The sequence below is a fragment of the Astatotilapia calliptera genome, chromosome 15 (assembly GCF_964374335.1).
Source record: "Astatotilapia calliptera chromosome 15, fAstCal68.1, whole genome shotgun sequence".
Taxonomy (NCBI): Eukaryota; Metazoa; Chordata; class Actinopteri; order Cichliformes; family Cichlidae; genus Astatotilapia; species Astatotilapia calliptera.
In genome coordinates, this window is record NC_137436.1 from 23,138,201 (window position 1) to 23,154,725 (window position 16,525).

Genomic DNA, 16,525 nt, shown 5'->3' on the forward strand with positions numbered 1-16,525 from the left:
GTTTTATTGTTTTGAAGTGAGAGAGGATCATAGGGATTATCTGAGATTCCTTTGGTATGAAGATAATGATCCCGACCAAGGTATTTGTGACTATAGAATGAGGGTTCATGTTTTTGGGAATAGCCCTTCCCCAGCTGTGGCTATTTATTGTATGAGGCATGCTGCAGTCAAGGGAGAAGAAGAGCACGGACATGATGCAAAGCAGTTTGTAATGAGACATTTTTATGTTGATGATGGTCTCACATCCACAGCAACAGTGGAAGAAGCTGTTGAGACTCTCACAAGCGCTCAAAAGATGCTGGCACAGTCAAACTTAAGGCTACATAAAATAGCCTCTAATGACCACAAAGTAGTGGAAGCGTTTCCTGCTGCTGAGAGAGCCAAGGATCTAAAAGACTTGGATTTAAAGTCGGATGACATACCCCTGCAAAGGAGCTTGGGGGTACTGTGGAATCTTAAAAATGACTGTTTTAACTTTCACGTCACCACTGAACAAAAGCCGTTCACCAGGAGAGGTGTCTTGGCCACTGTTAACAGTCTGTATGACCCGCTGGGTTTCGTGTCACCCATCACAATGCAGGGAAAAGCTCTTCTCCGTGAATTGACCTCGGAGCAAAAGGACTGGGATGAATCACTTCCTGCAGAAAGAGAAGATGAATGGAGCAAATGGAGAAGCTCATTGAAGGATCTTGAGTGGCTACAGATACCGAGGTGCTACCTCCCATTCTCCCAGGCCATTGCTGTGAAAAAAGAACTGTGCATATTTTCAGATGCCTCCAATATGGCTATAGGAGCAGTGGCATATCTGAGAGCTCTTGATGGTGAAGGTCAGTGGCACTCAGGTTTCATCATGGGCAAGTCCAAAGTAGCCCCAAGACCCGCCCACACTGTTCCTAGATTGGAGTTATGTGCAGCAGTGTTAGCTGTAGAGATATACGAACTCATTAGAGATGAGATTGACATTGAAGTAGACACTGTCAGATTTTTCACAGACAGTAAAATCGTTCTTGGTTACATACACAACAACACAAAGAGGTTCTACACTTGGCTAACCGAGTGATTAGAACCAGGAAGACTACACATCCAGCACAGTGGTTTTACATAGCCACTAGTGACAATCCAGCAGACACAGCCACTAGACCGATTGCAGCTTCTGCATTGGCTTCTACGAACTGGTTTAGTGGTCCTTCCTTTTTGACACAACACGACATAGAGAAGTCTCACTGTGATGGTTTCACACTGATCGATCCTGACACAGATGCAGAGATCAGACCTGATATAACAAGTTTTGTTACCAAAGCCTCAGTAACACAGCTAGAGCCATGCCGTTTTGAAAGATTCTCTCTCTCTGGATGAGATTGTGTCGCACTATTGCATCACTAAAGCGTGTGGCAGCATCATTCAAGAAAACAAACACAGAAGGTAAAGGCTGGAAGTGTTTCAGTGAAACTAACACCGCAGATGAAGTGTCTAAAGCAGCAAAGTTCATCATTCACACAGTACAAAGTGAAACGTTCAAAGAAGAGTACAGATGCATAAAAGAAAATCAGCCACTTCCAAAACAAAGCTGTCTTCAAAGGTTAAATCCAGTTATTGATGAAGATGGGCTCCTCAGACTAGGGGGTCGATTGGCACCTGACAAAAGATGAGAAACATCCACTCATTATCCCAAATGCTCATCATATAGCCATCCTTCTTATTAGATACTATCATGAGAAGGTAGCACATCAGGGGCGTCACCTAACAGAAGGAGCGCTCAGAGGTGCTGGATTTTGGATTATTGGCAGTAAACAGCTCGTCTCTTCTGTTATTTACAAGTGTGTCGAAAGCTTTGATGACGACTTCAGACCCAAAAGATGGCAGATTTACCCGTGGACAGGCTGACACCAATGCCACCGTTCACTAGTGTAGGACTGGATGTCTTTGGACCCTGGACGGTCACCACATGTCGCACCAGAGGAGGGAGTGCAGACAGTAAACGCTGGGCTGTGCTTTTCACCTGCATGTCCACGAGAGCTGTGCACATTGAGCTCATTGAAACAATGTCAACATCCAGCTTCATCAATGCGCTAAGGAGATTTTTCTGCATCCGTGGACCTGCTCAAATACTCACATCTTATAGAGGTACAAATTTTGCTGGAGCATGCAATGAGTTGCAAATTGATCACAAGGACACAGAACTAAACTCATACCTGCAAGAGAAAGGATGCACATGGCTGTTTAATCCCCCACACTCGTCACACATGGGTGGATCATGGGAGAGACTTATTGGAGTTGCAAGGCGCATCCTAGATGGTATTCTGTTGAAAGCCGTACATGTCCAACTATCGCATGAAATGTTAAGTACATTCATGGCAGAAGTAATGGCAATAATGAATGCAAGACCACTTGTACCAGTCTCAACAGATCCAGACAAACCAAACCTTCTCACTCCAGCAATGCTCCTACACAAAAGGTCAATGCATTATCTGCACCAACAGGAAGCTTTGGACCGCCAGACCTCTACTCAAAGCAATGGAAGCAAGTACAGTGTTTGGCAGACTGCTTTTGGAAACAGTGGAAAAGTGAATATCTTTCAACACTACAGCAAAGGAGAAAATGGACTGATGATAAAACAAACATAAAAGTTGGTGATGTTGTGTTATTGAAAGATGCTCTCGCACACAGAAATGACTGGTCCATGGGAAAAGTTGTAAGAACATTTGAGAGCAAGGACAATAAGGTTCGAAAAGCAGAAGTAAAGACTGTGAAGGATGGAAATGAATAAGTGTTTTTGAGACCCATCGCTGATATGGTTTTGCTTTTATCAAGTGATATATATAAGTGTTTGAAATAGCCCTAAACTGTTCAAAATGTTTATTAGAAAAGTTTGTTGTAATGGCACAATTATATTGTACCAGGCGAGGAGTGTTCTGCCTTTTATAACTTAAATTGGATATTATAGTTGTAAACTGCCCTAGAGCTCCCTCTAGTGGCTGCTTTGTAATATGGGTTTGGTTACTTTGGGAAGGGAAAAAATGAGAACGTGAAGAAGAAATAAAAGATGGCGGAAAGTGATACCGTAATGTTCTAAGCTGATACGGACCTTAAAATGTTGTTTCCTTGGACAAGATATGTTTGTATGTATGAGTGTCGTGTTGTGGAAGTTTTCTATTTAAATAAAGCCTGCAGATGAGCGGTGAGCGGCAGCTAACATTTTTTAATCCAAACACACAAAGAACATACAACCAAGCTTGATGGAGAGCCTACATGACCACGGGGCAGGGTCAGCAGAGTCTCACTGAGCCTAGCATGGCTCTTAGTTAAATACCTTCTCCAGGAACAAAAGGCAGTACACAGCTGTTTCACACCTTAAGGTTCACACTCCCTTGCTACTTCCCAGAGTCCTCGAAGAGACAAAAGACTGGTCCTCTGGAGTTCCTGTTTCCCCCAACATCCTTACTACACCCCCTACCATTTGTCTTAAGTATGAGTGTCAGACATGTTAAAATCCAGTGGCACCAAGGCATTACAATAATGTGATTAATAGATAAGTGAAAGAAATTCCTATACAGTCGATAAAATAATTATTATCTTTTGTTTTGTGTAAAAATGGTACGATAATTTGTACATTTGAAAGTTTTATCTTGTTAGCTTGCAGTAAGAGTGTAACAAGCTAGTTTACAATGTTAGTTAGCTAATACAGTATTTTGTACTTTCAGTTTTACGATGGTCATAGAGAAGGCAATGGTCAGAGGCCATTCTTCAATAAGTCAGCGCAAAAAGGAAAATAAGTCTGGTTATTGGAGCATCATTATCTCGCTGTCTAGCTGGTGAAACTAAGAGACTCAGGGCGAGGACAGCATAATATCATTCACCACTTTAATAGCAGCAGTTATTGTGTTGTGTTGTTTTCTGAATCTTGACTAATGTTGGAAAAGAAAAAAAAAAGGATTGTAAAAAAATATTGTAGTTGTTCACTACTAAACTAAGCTAATTTAGATATGGCGCTATAGTTATTACAGTTTTTTCTGATTGCTTAATAGGGCTGAACGATTATGGAAAATAATCTAATTGCGATTTTTTGCCCCAATATTGCGATTGCGATGCGATATGCGATTATTTTTTAAGGTCTTTGTCTTCTGTATTATTAAACAAAGACAAGCAATACATCATATAGTATGGCCAATACTATATTACATTAATTTTAAACTGTTCTTTCCTGGAAGACAGACCTCTGTTATGATGACATGAGGTGATGCATGAATTGATGACTGACATTTTTATTTAACTTCTTCAATCACAACAGTATATTTGAACATACACAATAGTTTATTTTTAGCTTACAAACATCTGAGCATAAAGTGCTGACAAGGAACCCTGGTGTAAACATTAAAATGAAAGTCAGTACAATGTGCAGATTGCAGAAATATACATAAAAAAAATCAGTGGCTTTACCACACTCAGTTTTTCGACATCTGTGAACTACTAGACAGTCATTAAATTAAAAAATAATATTAAATAAATAAAACTAATAAATAAAAAATACACACATCTTACTGATCTCTGCAGTCAGTAACATTACACATAAAGTGCAAACATAATAGCAATTGTATAAACACACACACAAACACGCCTTTAAAGTTTAAAGGCGTGAAATTGGACGGTCTAGTTCTGATTAGCGTCACCGCTGTCTCGGTGGAGTTTAATAAACTCGGCCGTCTGCTTCTTGCTATCTAAAATATAACCAGACACTGGTGTAAATTCTCGACTGTCTCATACTTCTGTTTACAGTTTTTTCTGATTTCTTAAGCACATTTTTGGTAACTATTGGCTAATTTTGCAAAACTCTTCACACAAATAAGAAAACCTGTCACCCAATCATCAAAACATTGTAGTTCTCTTGCAAAAGCAAACACAGCTAGATTAACTCTTCACACCTTCGTAAAAATGGTGTTTCCGTATCAAACAGTACACACAAGCCATCATCTACTAAGCACACAATGCGCCAACTGCACACCGATGGTATGAATACAAAACACATCTAGCGTTTGCCTTCCCTGTGCACAAGGTAGGCTATGTCAGTTTGAGCTCATACTTCTGTCATAGATCCATAAGCATAGAGGGATCCAAACTTCAAGTACTGGTGTTTATTCAAACACATCAAAACAAACACAAGTGTTTATTTCCAAGTATAGGATTATTTGCAATCGCCATAATGACTATATGGGTTACTTGGTCTGCAGTGAACATGCTTCCTCTGCCCCCTCCTCGTCTTCCTCTTGCTCCTCCTTGTCCTTGTCGTCCTCTTCATCCTACTTCTTCACCTCCACGTCCTCTTCCTCGGCCTCCTCTACTTCTCACTCTTTCTGCTCCCACCATTGTACTCCGCACACACAGCTTACCTGTATTATAGTGCTTAGCCTGATTGCAAAGTGAACGAATTATCTAAGAAAGTTTTCACATGTGAAAGTGTGCCAGACAGTTGGCAAATTAGTGTTAATGATAGCCATACATGTGTATACTTTTGCTAGGAGTGTGTTGGAAATTTGGTAATTGAGTGTTGTGCAGTGAATTGTGCCTACAGTTTTGCAAAGTGTGTGTTACAAAATTGCAAACTGAGTGCAAAGCAGTTTTTGTGCTTTTAGTTTTGCACACTCAGTGAGTGGTTTTGCTATAAGTCTGAATAGTTTTAGAGATTGTGCTACAGGATTCACAGTTAGTGTTTAGGCATTCGGTAAAAACTGTAATAAGTTTTCTGTTTGACGTTTAGTCAGCTGTGTGAAAACCAAGGAGGAACCCACCCGGGGGATTACAGTTTTTGCTCGTTGCTTGAACACTATAAACCCATGCTTAGACTAAAGTAACACAACTTGAAGCTTTTGTTACCATACCCCAAACACATGTACCCATACCTTAAACAAAAGTGCTGCTTTGCACTCTGGTTGCAATTATGCAACACACTTACTCCTTTATGCAACACACATGGTCCTGCATACTACACTCTATTTCATACATAAGACACTTCGTTCAAAAATGAAATTTCAGGGTGCCATTTGGAAAACACATGTATCCAAAATACAAAACACATTGGGTAATTGCAACCACTCAAATATACACCTGAAGGCACTTACTTGCAAAACTGAACACCAATTAGCCAACCACAAAAAGCCCTCAGTTTAGCCATTTCAAGAACTTTGCAAGCATGGATGGAGGGAGAGCAAGAGGAAGAGGAGGAGGAGGTCAAAGAGGCCATGCACGGACCCATATTTCTGATGATATAAGAGCAACTTTGGTGGACCATGTCATCAACCACGGCCTGACTATGAGGGAAGCTGGGCAGAGAGTCCACCCACATCTAAGCCGCTTCACAGTGGCATCTGTAATAAGAAAATTCCGACTAGAAAACAGGTCTGTCTTCACCTCTCTGCCTTCTACTCTACTCAGATGGTTTTCATAGTACTGTTCTACAGTTACCATATCAAGTGTACAGGGTATTGCAGGGTGCTAATGCTCCTTTTGCAGCCAAAGTGGTAGTTTCTGTGAAACATACCATGATTACTTATATTGAAGTACAGTGTTGTACAGTGGATGATACAGTATATACAGTAAAGTACTGTAAGAAAAATAAGCAAACCGATGACAATATGTGGTTGTATTTCTCTAGAATGACTCGAAGACCTTCTGGGGGAGGACGCCAACGCCTGTTCACACAACGGCAGGAACTTGCTGTTGTGGACCTAGTGAGGGCAGACAATGCCATCCGTCTCCACCAGCTACGACGGAAAATACTTGCAGACAGGCAAGTGTTCAGCAACATAGACCATGTGAGCATCACCACCATCAGACGCATCTTGGGAAAACACAGCATCACCATGAAGCAGCTCTACAGAGTCCCATTTGAGAGGAACAGTGACGGGGTCAAAGGACTTCGAGCTGAATATGTACCAATATGCCTTCTGAATGAACAATGGAAATCAAAGACTGCAGTGCTTTATATAAAGTAGACTAGTGTGTTCCCCCTGCTCTGTAAGTGTTTGCATATGATGCAAGTATGTGTCATTTTGTCAACAGAGTTACATTTTGACAAAGGAATGTTAGGTTTTGATAGCAGAGTTTAGGTTTTGAGAGTAGAGTTTCAATTTGGTGCAGATGTGAATGGTATATTTCCCAGTGTTGTGTCATGTTTACTTGTGTTTAGGGTTTTGGCACAATGAGCAAAATTTTGCAAAATGTGTTCAGGCAACGGGCAAAAACTGTAATAAAGTTTTATTTTATCTAATCTAATAACTTTAATCTCAGCCAAACCGATTTACTCACAAACAAACAAAACACTGAAAAAAGCCCAACAATAACATTTTTAGGTTGTCTAAGTGACTTATATATTACGTTTAACCCGAGCAGCGAAACTCCGCAGTGATCTGAAAATGATGTGCCGGGAGTTGTGCCGTTCTCGGCCGCATCAGTAACCCTCGAGCTCCCGGCTAGCTGTCGAGCTGGTGGGTAGCAGACGCCTCTGAAAACGTCGAAGCACTTTTGCAAATATGGGATATCTTGATAAACCGAGCAGATATTTGATGTTTACACAACTACTTTCTCGCCTGAAAATATGTTAAAAGTTTATTTTGTGACCCTGAAAGATTAGTATGAGTAATTTTAAAACTTAGTAGCGGCCGCCATTGCTGGAAACTGGAGTTTGGCTGGGCCGCGCTATGAATTCTGGGATATGGTAGTAATTTGGACAGCCTTCGGCGCGTCGCTGTGACGTAATCGGTCTACAAATGCGGCCTCAGGAGGATGCAGCCCATGAATTTGGACATGTCTAGAGTATAATCGCAGCCTTTGCGGTTAGAAAATTGCACTTGATCATGTCGCGATATTATCGCAAATGCGATATATCGTTCAGCCCTATTGCTTAAGCACATTTTTTGTAACTATTGGCTAATTTTGCAAAACTCTTCACACAAATAAGAAAACCTGTCACCCAATAATCAAAACATTGTAGTTCTCTTGCAAAAGCAAACACAGCTAGATTAACTCTTCACACCTTCGTAAAAATGGTGTTTCCGTATCAAACAGTACACACAAGCCATCATCTACTAAGCACACAATGCGCCAACTGCACACTGATGGTATGAATACAAAACACATCTGGCTTTTGCTTTCTCTGTGCACAAGGTAGGCTATGTCAGTTTGAGCTACTTCTGTCATAGATCCATAAGCATAGAGGGATCCAAACTTCAAGTACTGGTGTTTATTCAAACACATCAAAACAAACACAAGTGTTTATTTCCAAGTATAGGATTATTTGCAATCGCCATAATGACTATATGGGTTACTTGGTCTGCAGTGAACATGCTTCCTCTGCCCCCAGCATCTGGTCATCTAGCAATTCTGTAAAGTAACAATTTCCGTATTTTTACATCAATGGTATTGGTGTGTTTCTCATTGGCATATGGCAGTGCTACAAATCTTTGTGCGAAGTGACTGTACTAACCGATTCTCATTTCAAGATGTCCTTATGGTACTTGCTACAGTGTAGCGGCTCGAGTTAGGCTGGACCCGTTGGCCAGCTACCCTCAGGGTCATTCCACGGTTGATTACATGGTTCACTATTGTAGCTCTGATGTCATCAGCAATTCTATTTCTTACTCTTCCTACCCTTCCTCTCCCCCCTCCTCATCTTCCTCTCCCCCCTCCTCATCTTCCTCTTGCTCCTCCTTGTCCTTGTTGTCCTCTTCATCCTACTTCTTCACCTCCACATCCTCTTCCTCGGCCTCCTCTACTTCTCACTCTTTCTGCTCCCTCCATTGTACTCCGCACACACAGCTTACCTGTATTATAGTGCTTAGGCTGATTGCAAAGTGAACTAATTATCTAAAAAAGTTTTCACATGTGAAAGTGTGCCAGACAGTTGGCAAGTTAGTGTTAATGATAGCCATACATGTGTATACTTTTGCTAGGAGTGTGTTGGAAATTTGGTAATTGAGTGTTGTGCAGTGAATTGTGCCTACAGTTTTGCAAAGTGTGTGTTACAAAATTGCAAACTGAGTGCAAAGCAGTTTTTGTGCTTTTAGTTTTGCAAACTCAGTGAGTGGTTTTGCTATAAGTCTGAATAGTTTTAGAGATTGTGCTACAGGAATCACAGTTAGGGTTTAAGCATTCAGAAAAAACTGTAAAGATTTATTTGTTCTGTATGACTGGTTTATTTCCCTGTACTCTCACCTCCCAAAGAGCTCGGGGGCTAGAAAAAAATCAATCTGTAATGCTTCAAAATTCTGTTAAGACAAAATGCTTCATTGTTCTTGTGCTTATTTTATCTGGAAATGTACAACCTAACCCTGATCCAGATTGCAAATGTTTGAGTACTCCCTTTGATTTTAAATCTAGATATTATTCATTTAAATGTTAGAAGTCTTCTTCCTAAAAATAATTTTAAAAAATTGGGAGAAAGCATTGGATACTGATATTCTTTTGTTATCTGACACCTGGGCTAATAAATCAATTACTGACGAAGATATTGCAGCAAAGCATTACAACCTTTATCGTTGTGAATGCCCAAAGTAAGGTGGTGGTGTTGCAATTTATGTTAAAAACAGATTCCACAGTACTTTTCAATCATCAGTGTCTGTTTGAGAGGAATTTGAATTTCTTGCCCTCAAGCTCCAACTTTTCAAGGGCCATTTAATTAGTATTGTAGATTCTTATAGATCCGTCTCGGCAAATAATGAGGCTTTAATTTAGTGATAAATTGTCTATTTTAGTGTAGATTCTAATGAAATCTTAATTTTAAATGGGAGTGGTTGTCTTCTGCATCAGACAGCTTTACAGTTTTTTCTGAATGCTTAAACCCTAACTGTGATTCCTGTAGCACAATCTCTAAAACTATTCAGACTTATAGCAAAACCATTCACTGAGTTTGCAAAACTAAAAGCACAAAAACTGCTTTGCACTCAGTTTGCAATTTTGTAACACACACTTTGCAAAACTGTAGGCACAATTCACTGCACAACACTCAATTACCAAATTTCCAACACACTCCTAGCAAAAGTATACACGTGTATGGCTATCATTAACACTAATTTGCCAACTGTCTGGCACACTTTCACATGTGAAAACTTTTTTAGATAATTCGTTCACTTTGCAATCTGCCTAAGCACTATAATACAGGTAAGCTGTGTGTGCGGAGTACAATGGAGGGAGCAGAAAGAGTGAGAAGTAGAGGAGGCCGAGGAAGAGGACGTGGAGGTGAAGAAGTAGGATGAAGAGGACGACAAGGACAAGGAGGAGCAAGAGGAAGATGAGGAGGGGGAGAGGAAAATGAGGAGGGGGGAGAGGAAGGGTAGGAAGAGTAAGAAATAGAATTACTGATGACATCAGAGCTACAATAGTGGACCATGTAATCAACCGTGGAATGACCCTGAGGGTAGCTGGCCAACGGGTCCAGCCTAACTCGAGCCGCTACACTGTAGCAAGTACCATAAGGACATCTTGAAATGAGAATCGGTTAGTACAGTCACTTCGCACAAAGATTTGTAGCACTGCCATATGCCAATGAGAAACACACCAATACCATTGATGTAAAAATACGGAAATTGTTACTTTACAGAATTGCTAGATGACCAGATGCTGGGACAGAGGAAGCATGTTCACTGCAGACCAAGTAACCCATATAGTCATTATGGCGATTGCAAATAATCCTATACTTGGAAATAAACACTTGTGTTTGTTTTGATGTGTTTGAATAAACACCAGTACTTGAAGTTTGGATCCCTCTATGCTTATGGATCTATGACAGAAGTATGAGCTCAAACTGACATAGCCTACCTTGTGCACAGAGAAAGCAAACGCCAGATGTGTTTTGTATTCATACCATCAGTGTGCAGTTGGCGCATTGTGTGCTTAGTAGATGATGGCTTGTGTGTACTGTTTGATACGGAAACACCATTTTTACGAAGGTGTGAAGAGTTAATCTAGCTGTGTTTGCTTTTGCAAGAGAACTACAATGTTTTGATTATTGGGTGACAGGTTTTCTTATTTGTGTGAAGAGTTTTGCAAAATTAGCCAATAGTTACAAAAAATGTGCTTAAGCAATCAGAAAAAACTGTAAATCAGACTGTGGCAGAGGTGTGGTCTTTGACTTCGCTGCAGGGGAGGGGTGGTGCAGCAGGCTCAAGGGGCAGTGCCAGAGAGGCTGGTGGACAACTGTATGTTATTGTGTAATCACATCTCACCCCTTTTACAGTGACGCTGGGACCCGGAGTGAGGTACTGATGTCAGCTAGGAAGCTCGGCAGCTGTGGTCGTGACAACAATGCAAGTCAAAAAATGCTCTTGTTGCTAATAAAAATCATTACACACTGTGCCAAGCTGTCTAGACTCGTGACTGGGGTTACACAGATAACATGAGTTTGAAAAACTTCTAAAAGCTATAAGATCCGATTTTGTGCCCTTTGAGATGACTAAAAAAATATTGCTCATCTTGCTCTCCAGACTGTTCTGTGACAGCAATCTGGCGAGGAAAGAGCAGCTAACTGGTCCAGTGGGAATGTGGTGTGGCGGTTAGCTGGATAACTCGAAGCCAGTCAGTTAAGTTGATCAACAGACCTTTATTTGACATTAGCAACATAAGACCATACAAGCCAGGTCTCCACGGCTCTACTCCGTCCATACATACATGTGAGGGGATAGGTAGTCGCTGGCACCAGCCTGTTACAATGGCAAGGTCTCTCTCGGAACAGACACACTAGCAGCATGTAATGGTTGCCACACTATACTCACACACACTAGGAGGACTCTCCCAACGATTACAATAGTAGGGCAACCCCTCCTAGTGGTGCTGTAACACAGTAAGGGTTGTTACAGTTCATGCACCTCAGATGGACAGAGAGCTGCCAATAAAGTCAATAAAACACAGAGCTGCTGAGAATAACGTGCGGATAGACATGTAGCATGAAGAAAATACCTGTGAAATCTACTCTAGTGCATTTACAAAGCTACTAAATTGCTACTTTTAAAAATGTACTTAAATGTTTTCAGAGTTTTAGAAATTTTTCATTTTATGCCTGGTTTGCGATGAGATGAAACAAGACTCAAATGCAGTAAAATAATTTTCAGTGAAAATTTTTCAACAACGATGATCTGAAAACTACTGGCAGCCACCAATGTTACCCCTCAACCTCTTAGTAGGCACACCTCTGGTATCAATTTTATAATCCTACGTCACCTCATTCTTGAGTTGTTGCATTCAAAAGATTTTAAGAAAAACTCTGACTTTTCTTTTCAACCTTGAAGTCGAGGTCACTGAGATTCAAACTCGTCCACGAATCTTAGGAGCTGATCCTATGATCTAAATTTCAAAATCCTATTGCATTTTGTTGAAAAGTAATTTTTTGACATCTACAAAATTTTCAGAAAACTCATCCAAGATTTATTGTACATACGGCTACGGTATTGAGTTCAAAATCTTCTTGAGTTATGGCTTTCATGATTTTTTCAGAAAACTTGACCTCTGAACTTTATGTCAAAGTCACTGACATTTACACTCACCTGAAATCTTTAGTAGCTACACCTATCGTATCAACTTGAAGCTCCTATGTTGCCTTGTTTTCAAGTAAACACATTCACAAACTTAGGTGTCAATGTCACCTGCCTGAAATGTCACGCTGACATTTGAACCATCTGTCCCTCTTAAAGAACAACTAGTTCTTTTTTTAAAGACATGCCCGTTTGTGTTTAAAGAACTAACAGATACAAATTAACTAAAAGACAGTGACACATTAATGGACATCTTGGGCTAAACTGATACAATGACAATAAACAACAGTCTAAGATGTAGAACACTAAGTGAATGTGTCAATCATCCCCTGTTTCCTAATCAGTTAGCACAGACCAAAGTACAGTAATATGAGTTAGGTTTTCTGAACCGTGTCTCATTCCTATTGTGTTCATCATAACCCCCAGTCATCGTGTCTTTCAGTTCAAACTCATCTGTGTTTAAGCCATGGAGATATTACATGTTTTCCTCGAGTCCATTTATTCAGTTGTTTTACTTGCAGCTCTGACAGTCTTTCTACTGTTCTATTTACATTCCTCCAACATTTTTCACACCCAAAAGGATGGAAAAGAGCCTCCTGGACCCACACCACTTCCTTTAATTGGGAACCTGCTGCAGCTGGACCTGAAGAGAATATATCTGACGTTAGTGAATGTTACAGGGTCATACTCAAAGTCAAAGTCAAAGTCAACTTTATTGTCGATTCTGCCACATGTACAGGACATACAGAGAATAGAAATTGCGTTACTCTCAATCCCTAGATAAATAGCAAATGAACATTTAAATATATTTAAATATAAAAGTGATTAAAAATGCAAGTAAAATAATTAAAAAGTAAAAATTTAAATAAATACAATTTTACATATAACAAGAAAGCTATATAATATACAATATAATGGGTAAGTGACATTGAGTGTAAACCAGGCAGAGTAGTGCAAATAGGCAAATAGTGCAAATGGAGATTTAGTAGTGTACGGTAAGAGAAAGTGTAGCAACAAAGTCTTATGAGGTAATGGCAGTCCAATGCTCCACAAAGTGACTGGTAACTGGTGCAGGCCAGTGAGTGAATCAGAGAGTGTGTGTGTTTGTGTGTGTGTGACAGAGTTCAGTGAGACCGTGGAGGAGAGAGGGGAGAGGGGGCAGAATCGGGAGGGAGTTAAGCTTCCTGACAGCCTGATGGATGAAGCTGTCCTTCAGCCTGCTGGTCCTGGCCTGGAGACTCCGCAGTCTCCTCCCCGACGGCAGCAGCTTGAAGAAGCTTTGCATTGGGTGCGTGGGATCAGCCGCTATGCAAAGGGCTTTTTTAGTGAGACGGGTGCTGTAAATGTCCTGGAGGGAGGGGAGAGAGACACCAATGATCCTCTCTGCAGCTCTCACTATGCGTTGGAGGGTTCTATGACAGGACGCATTGCAGGCTCCAAACCACACAGTGATGCAGCTCGACAGGATGCTCTCGATGGTGCCTCTGTAGAAAGTGTACATGATGGGGGCTGGTGCTCCTGCTCTTCTTAGTTTGCGGAGAAAGAAGAGACGCTGCTGTGATTTCTTGGCCAGTGCTGTGGTGTTTTACGTCCAGGAGAGATCCTCTGTGATGTGCACACCCAAGAACTTGGTGCTGCTCACTCTCTCCACAGACGCTCCGTCAATGGTCAGAGGAGCATGTTGGGTGTGCATTCTCCTGAAGTCCACAACAATCTCCTTCGTCTTCTCCACATTCAGAGAGAGATTGTTGTCAGCACACCACGTGGCCAGGCGTCTCACCTCACTTCTGTAGTCGGTCTCATCCCTGTTGCTAATGAGACCCACCACCGTTGTGTCGTCCGCAAACTTGATGAAGAGGTTGGAGCTGTATGATGGAGTGCAGTCATGGGTCAGCAGAGTGAAGAGGAGGGGGCTCAGCACACATCCCTGCGGGGCCCCCGTGTTTAAAATGATGGTGCTGGATGTATTACTGCCAACCCGTACTGCTTGAGGTCTACCGGTGAGGAAATCCAACAGCCAGTTGCACAGTGAGGTGTTGAGCCCCAGCTGGACCAGTTTTTGAATGAGCTGTTGGGGGATTATGGTGTTGAATGCTGAACTGAAATCTATGAACAGCATTCGAACATATGAGTCATTTTTTTCCAGGTGTGTGAGTGCCGAGTGGAGTGCAGTGGAGATGGCATCATCGGTTGAGCGGTTGGGCCGATAGGCAAACTGGAAGGGGTCCAGGGAGGGGGGCAGGACAGTCTTGATGTGCTGCATGACTAGTCGTTCGAAGCACTTCATCAGGATGGGAGTAAGTGCAACAGGACGGTAGTCATTAAAGCAGGAGGGAGATGACTTTTTTGGAACCGGAATGATTGTGGTGGCTTTAAAACATGTGGGGACGACAGCCTGGATGAGTGATATGTTGAAGATGTCTGTGAAGACATCAGTGAGTTCCACTGCACAGTCTCTCAGTACACGACCAGGAATGTTGTCAGGACCCGGAGCTTTACGTGCATTGATCCTGCTGAGGGATCTCCTCACGCTGTCCGGTGACAGAGTCATCACCTGGTCACCAGGAGGGGGTGGGGTCTTCTGTGCAGTGGTGCTGTTTTGGACTTCAAAGCGAGCAAAGAAAGTGTTCAGCTCGTTCAGCAGGGGGATAGTGCTATCACAGGTCTGTGGTGGGGGCTTGTAATCTGTGATGGTCTGAATGCCCCGCCACAGGCTCCGTGAGTCTCTGCTGTCTTTGAAGTGATGAGATATTTTCCTGGAGTACTGTCTCTTAGCCTCTCTGATGCCACGGGAAAGGTTGGCCCTAGCTGTCCTCAGGCTTGCCTCGTCTCCAACTCTGAAGGCAACATTCCGAGCTTTCAGCAGCCTGTAGACCTCTCCTGTCATCCATGGTTTTTGATTGGCCCGGACAGTTATGGTTTTCGTGACTGTTACATCCTCAATACACTTGTTGATGTAGGCAGTAACAGTCTCTGCGTACTCCTGGAGGTCAGTGGTGTTGTTATAGGTGGCAGCCTGCTTAAACATGTTCCAGTCTGTAGTATTAAAGCAGTCCTGTAGAGCCTCTGAAGACCCCTCTGGCCACACTTGTATCCGCTTACGAACCGGTTTGGTCACTTTAACGAGCGGTCTGTAAGCAGGCATTAGCATGACAGTGATATGGTCTGAGGCGCCGAGGTGGGGGAGGGGAAAAGCTTTGTAAGCTCCTCTCTGGGTGGTGTAAACAAAGTCCAGTGTGTTATTTCCCCTTGTTGGAAAGTCTATGTGTTGTTGTATTTTTGGAAACACGCACTTTAAGTCTGCATGATTGAAATCCCCAGCCAGGATGAGAAAAGCATCAGGATGGGCTGTCTGCTGCTCACTGATGTGCTGGTACAGTTCATTCAGTGCCTCATTCCTGTTGTTGACATTGGAGGAGGGAGGGATGTACACAGCGCACAGGAGTATGGCTGTATATTCCCTCGGTAGATAGAATGGCCGGCACTTAATAACCATTAACTCCAGCACTGGTGAGCAGTGTTTGCAGACCTGTAATACTGTAATGTATGATAAGCATGGATGGGTTAAGGTGTTTTTTTGTTATCCAAAAAATATGGATCAATTTTCACCATCTATCTGGGAACCAAAAAAGTAGTGTTCCTGTTAGGATACAACACAGTAAAGGAGGCACTTGTTGACTATGCTGAAGCATTTGGAGAAAGGGATCCAATACCAATTATGGATGAGCTATTTCGAGGACAGGGTGAGTAATTAAAAAGACAAGATTATGGCAAATACATTTCCTGTTGTGCATCATAATTTGAAAATATATATTGCCATGTGTATGTCATTGAAATTTGTTTTGATCAAATCAGGTATTGTATGGGCTAATGGTGAATCATGGAAAAAAGATGAGGCAGTTTACGATGATGAAGCTGAAGGACAAAATCATCGAGGAGTGTCATTACCTTTTGGAAGCTTTTAAACCCTTCAAAGGTAAAAGCTGATTAATGGCTGTGGAGAGAAAACA

The 16,525-nt window shown here is 41.8% G+C and overlaps 1 pseudogene; it reads left to right on the forward strand.

Annotated features, from left to right (window-relative positions):
• Positions 1-12,981: 12,981 nt before the first annotated feature.
• Positions 12,982-16,502, forward strand: LOC113037581 (cytochrome P450 2K1-like; annotated as a pseudogene).
• Positions 16,503-16,525: the final 23 nt, after the last annotated feature.